At 41.7% G+C, this 6,060-nt stretch overlaps 1 pseudogene; it reads right to left on the reverse strand.

The window, feature by feature from the left end:
• Window positions 1-436: 436 nt before the first annotated feature.
• LOC108525572 (sister chromatid cohesion protein PDS5 homolog A-like) lies at window positions 437-4,767 on the reverse strand (annotated as a pseudogene).
• Window positions 4,768-6,060: the final 1,293 nt, after the last annotated feature.

Raw genomic sequence — 6,060 nt, forward strand, 5'->3', positions numbered from 1 at the left:
TTGTAACATGTAAATACCTGGCTCTAAAATGGATGAATTTTCAGTGTCAGCGTAAAGACATCTTGTTACTTTCTTCAAAATAAAACTGCAGCGTGGAAATTATGGTGTATTATGCATTTAAACTCCAGATAGGCAGGAACTGGAACCAAGTGTTAAGCAATTTGCTTAATTATTGACTTTTCATAAGAAAAGTCTAGGGGAAGGGGAGAACAGAGTTGCTTTTAGCCTCTCTCTCAAGAGTTTCCACTGTGCATTTCCATCAGAGGATGCGTGGTCTGTGAAAAAAGAAGTAACAGTTTCTGTAGTTTTCAAGGCAGAGAGTGTGTGTTCTGAAGTGAGCTTCATTTTCTGTTCAGGGACATTTGTGAATCCAAGTTTTGCAGAAACTGGAGCCTGCTTCTGTTTGGTCTTCATTTTCTCCCTTTGAAAATGCGTTTTACCTTTGTAAGTCAATTTGTCTTTCTGCTGGTGCTGCCTTTTGGCTACATCTTGCAGTTTGGGTGCTTTGGCATTACCTGTTTCCAAACCCCAGGGCTCTCCTGACCCACTGCAGCTCTCTTCCTTCCCTTGTAATAGGTTTATTTAGATCATTATTTTGGGTTGCATTGCCCTGAGATTCAGACTTGGGTCAACGTCCTCTCCTGGGTGTGGAAGGGGCAGGCGGTCCAAATTCATCTACTTTCTCATCTGTTTTTTGTTGGATATTCTCTGCACAAGCTGCTGTTACTGTTCTTTTCTTTCCTTGGTCACTGCTGATGTAAGAGTGGGTAGTCTGGGTAGCCTGATCAGAACTAATTTCCTTATTCTTTACTGGGTCAATATTCGTTACAGGTGTGACTGAAGTAATCTTCACAGAGTTCTCTTCATTTTCACTAACTCCAGTTTCTGCTGCCTCTGCACTCTGTTCCCGTGATCGATTTTCGGTTGAAGGGTTCAGCTCTGAATTTCCATTAACATTGCTTCCGGTCTCAGTACCAGTGCTTCTAATACAGGGTTTCCTTCTTGTTGCTGATAAAGGCTTGTTTACTGCACCTAGCACTTCAGTAGGCTTTGGCTTTCCTGTTAACAGAAGTACTCTTGTCTCTTCTGAAATAGAACTCTTATCATTACAGAAGTCCTTTTCAGGCTGTGTAAAAAATTTCATTGGGAGGACTGGGTCCTTTGGTGAATCTGCACTGCACAAAGCACTTTTACTATTTGTAGCACAGAGAGCCACATCACATACTGTATACAGTTTTTCATTTGTCTGGGATTTATCTGGAGACTGGGCATCTCTGGGTAACTTGATGTTCTCTGCCATCTTCTTCATAAAGGCATGGCTATTGTTTCCATTCTTTGTCATTAAAACTTCAAGCATGAACCATAGGCACTCTTTGACATCATGAAGCTGATCAGCATCTTGTGATCTTATAAAATCTGGATCATGGGCCAGCAGGTGAATCATGTATGGAACTACATATTCAGGCAACAGTGATAATAATTTCTCAGTGGCCATAGGGTTCTGTTTAATGTATTCCCTGCGTATACTGATATTTTTCAGTAAACACAGTCGTGTGTGTGCTCTTCTCTCCTTCACAGGATCTTTGGCACACAAGGCAAATACCGCCATATATGGGATATATGCTCCAATGGAAGCAGTAACTTCACAAGTGCTTTATGCAGTTTCTGAGCAAATATCTGCCTTACTTGGTAACACTCATCATTAATAACAAGTGCACAGAGCTGAAACTGTTCTGGGGTAATAATTTCATGGTAACAAGGTTCCTGAGCAAGCTTCATTATGGCACTACCAGCAGCTAATTGCAAGCGAGACAGATCTGATTTACCGATCCTCTTTTGCTCTGTCAGGTCACCCTCACTAACCAACATCGCTGATAACTGAAGGGTTGAATTGGCAGATTTAGACTGGTTGTTTTTCATACCCAACAGCCACCTTACCAGAAGTTTAATTGCCTATACCTTTGCTAGTACTTCAGGGGAAACCTCTTGACATCTGGAGACCACAGTTTTCCATTATTTTCACCTAGTGACCTGTCATTCATTAGCTGATCTTTCACAATAAAATTTGCTACTACAGATTTCACTGGGGAAGCAAACTGATCTGCTGCTAACATAGAAATGTGGTCCAATGAAACTAATGGAGTTATAAGTTGTTCTGGCACATCAGCATTCAGACTCCTACTGAGTGGCTCAAAAATCTGTGCAAGCTGGACTTCTTTATTTGTGAATATGGCATGTATACAGTGCACAGTCTGTTTTGCTTGGTGTGGAGTACCCCTCTTTGCTTTTTTTTTTTTTTTTTTTTTTTTGAGACAGAGTCTCGCTCTGTCACCAAGGCTGGAGTGCAGTGACGCGATCTCGGCTCACCGCAAGCTCTAGCTCCCGGGTTCACACCATTCTCCTGCCTCAGCCTCCCGAGTAGCTGGGACTACAGGTGCCCGCCAACCATGCCTGGCTAATTTTTTGTATTTTCAGTAGAGACAGGGTTTCACCGTTTTAGCCAGGATGGTCTCGATCTCCTGACCTCGCGATCCACCCACTTCAGCCTTCCAAAGTGCTGGGATTACAGGCGTGAGCAACTGCACCAGCCCCACTCTTCGCTTTTTGATGTAAAATGGGAATTAAGGTTGACCGTATCTAGGGAAGGTCTGTTTCTATTTTGTGACCTGTATTTCTAAAAATTTGTACAGCAGCTTCTGCTACCTTGTCATCCTCCATTCTTACGCACTGTATCAAGGACTCATATGTCTCTGCAGAGTGGAACGAGGTAGGATATGTGAAAGATAGAACCTTAAGAAGTGCAAGTCCTGAACGGATAGCTGTATCTGGACCTACACCCTCCTCTTCATCATCTGCTGTCCCCTCTATTCACTTATTCATCAATTTCACTAGTGCATTCATGGCTTCTGAATCAATGTGCACAGGTACAATTCTCTCCAACAGAAATTTGACCTTCTCTAGAAAAGGATTTGTTAGTTGCTTAGGATTTGCAAGTTTCCAGGCTATTTCTCTCACACAAATATCTGCTTGTTTGCAAGAACAGGTTGGGCTGATTAATAACTCCAATTGAGACCGAAGTTTCTCATCATCGCCGAGAACCTGGTTAAATTTCTTCACAAAATCTTGTGCTTTCCCGGGGTCAGGCAAATTCTTTGCTATGGTCATCAGTTTTCCAAACATGGCAGAATAGTTAGCCTCTGATGTAGGCTGCTTGTGCAAATCCAACAGTTCACGTACATGACTCCAAAGCATGTTCTGACACTTCCACATCTCATTGAGAGCTTTTACAGCATTTGGATCCAAACTAGCATATAAGTTTCATTCTCTTTTCTGTTTCCAGGTTATGGGGGACAAGATACTGAGCAAAGATTTTCTCTACCAACAGTGTGTCATCAATGCTGTTCTGATAATAAATATGCAAAGGTTTGTCCTTTATCCAGCTGACTTTCTCTGCAGTTTCCTTTCCTGCTTCACCATGAAGACAGTATTTCTTATAAAGCTGAGCCAGACCCGTCATAGCTTCTTTTCTTACTCACCACCGTTTATCCAGTGTTCTTTCCCTTACAAAGCCAAGCAGCTGATCATTTACTAAGGCCAGGTCTCTCTTGGCAGCTGTTATTAAAGTAACAATGACATCATGATGAATAGCTTCTTCTGGATCATGTGATCTAACCTTTAAATATTCTGTGAGATCCTTCACTAAATCTGGGTGATTCATTAAATGATAACTGGCAAATTTCACACTTTCTAATCTCACAGGAACATGAATGTCATTAAACCGTACAAGAAAACATTGCCAAAGAGAACAATTTTGTGTTGCCAAATCAGAATCTTTGGAGCCGAACAATTTAGCTAGAAGTCGAACAACAGCTAATCACTCTTCTCCATTATTGCTCTTTAGTTTGAATTCAAGCTGTGGCATGATGGAAATAATAAATGAGGATCTATAACAAAAAGTTCCTGAATCAGATCAAATACATGTTCTGACAAATCACTTACTGATGATCTTCCCAGCACCAGGGCTTGATTGAAAAAATTGGCAATGCATGCCTCAATAGTCTGGACTGTTCTTTCCAATAGCACTTTTGCAAGGTCAAAGGACTATTTAAGTTCTTATGTGCAGGAATGAGGTTAATAAGAATGGAGTCCAATAACTCTTGAGTAACTCTGTCTCCTTCCATGATGATATAACTCATCAAATCTAGCACGTGCATTTGTACCTTCTTATTGTGGCTATTGTTGATCACTGAGAAGAGAGTCCTAAAAAGCTGAATAAAAATTTCATTGCAATCTTCCAATTCAAAGCAGATGGTACATGATTTAACCCAAGCTAAATTCTCTAATAAATAAAAGTACATATTAAACTGCGGACTCTTTGTATCCTCCAAACCTTTTAATTGTCTGGTAATAAACAAAAATATGTCCTTAAGTTTATCATGGGAAGTATATGGACCTTCTGGGGCGTAGATACAAAATATATCAGCCTAACAACATGCTACAATGAGACACACATCTTTATTGGGGTTCCTGAGGGAGAATTCAGATGCAAGATACAAGGCTAGTGGGGAGACACTGCTGTTTTTCATCTTCTGAGTCCTGAGCTATATCCATAAAGGTTTTCACTACCATCTTCAAGTGTTTGATCATCTCGTCGGTGGTGATCTTGTCGGTGATCTCTTTTACCCCCAGAGGGTAAGCGATCTCCCCGTCGGCACTCACGATGCCACAGAGGGCTGTGGCAGGCTTGGGCTGTGCGGTGAAGTCCATCCTGGGGCACAACTTTTGGTTCACAGTCCTCTACCGGCCTCTCCTCCTCATGCGGGCAGAAGGTGCATCTAGTGCTCGGGCCTCCGTCAGGTGGTTGCACCGCCGCCCATCGTCGGGATGCATACAAAGTGGCTCCGCGGGTCCTGCCGCTGCCACCCGCCCACCTGAGCACTGGTTTTCATTTTTCAGAAGGTTCAAGACTTTAATAAGGGTAGTTCTGGCCATACTAAGAAGTTGCCTAACACTCCATTGTCTCTTACCTCTCTTTGTTAAAAGCATTCAATCAACCATAAAGGCAATAGTAGCTAGGCAAACTACCACTCAGCTAATAGCTCTGCATAAATATCAACCTTTGTCTAAAGAAGAAAACTTGTCTCTTCATGCAGAATTAAGTAATAGTGATACCTTCTGTTAAACTTCTTTTAGAAAAGGCATCATAGGAGAGAAACTGAAGCAGAAATTCAAAAATAAATATGCATTCATTCACTCCAAGAAAAGTTACAGGCGAGGCAAGGGTTAAAAAGAAAAGAACAAGTTTTCCTCTGCCTAGCAAGCTCACTTCAAGGACAGTTACAAGATAAGGCTGTTTGAGAAGCAATGGGCTCCAGACACCCCTCCCCTCCAGAGCAAGTTTAAAAGAAAAAAAAAAAAAGAAAGACAAATTTCTTTTCTGTTACTCCTGTCCCTGGCTTCTTAAGCATGACTATGTTTTACAAATGCCTGTATTTGGCCAGTTCTTGTTTCTCTTTCAATGCAGCTACAAGGCCACCAGCTATGCAAGGTCACAAGTTATGCTATGCTATAGATTATGTGACCTATCATATAATTAACTGCCTCTGTTTTGCTTTTGTAAGCCTGCCCATAAAAACCCCACTCGGTCTTTGTTCAATGCTCATCCTTTTAGATGTGAATCCACCAAGCAGGTGCATACCTGAAATAAACAATCCTCCTGTTCTCCATATCAGTCTCTCAGGTCCTCAATTTCCCACAACAGTAGCATGAAGTTTCAGCAACCAAGGCTTTTAGGCATGCCCTAACATTCTGTAAGTCTCCATTGTTTCAATTCCTTCATCTGTAAACTTGGGATTGTTTGGATCTTTGGATGAAATAATGGATGTAACATTTAAAAATGTTTAGTAGGTAGGCCAGGTGCAGTGGCTCACATCCATAATCCCAGCACTTTGGGAGGCCAAGACCAGTGGATCGCTTGAGGTCAGGAGTTGGAAACCAGCCTGACCAACATGGTGAAACCCGTCTCTACTAAAAAAATACAGAAATTAGCCGGGTGTGGTG

The sequence above is a fragment of the Rhinopithecus bieti genome, unplaced genomic scaffold, assembly GCF_001698545.2.
Source record: "Rhinopithecus bieti isolate Rb0 unplaced genomic scaffold, ASM169854v2 scaffold_71317, whole genome shotgun sequence".
In the NCBI taxonomy this organism is placed as follows: Eukaryota; Metazoa; Chordata; class Mammalia; order Primates; family Cercopithecidae; genus Rhinopithecus; species Rhinopithecus bieti.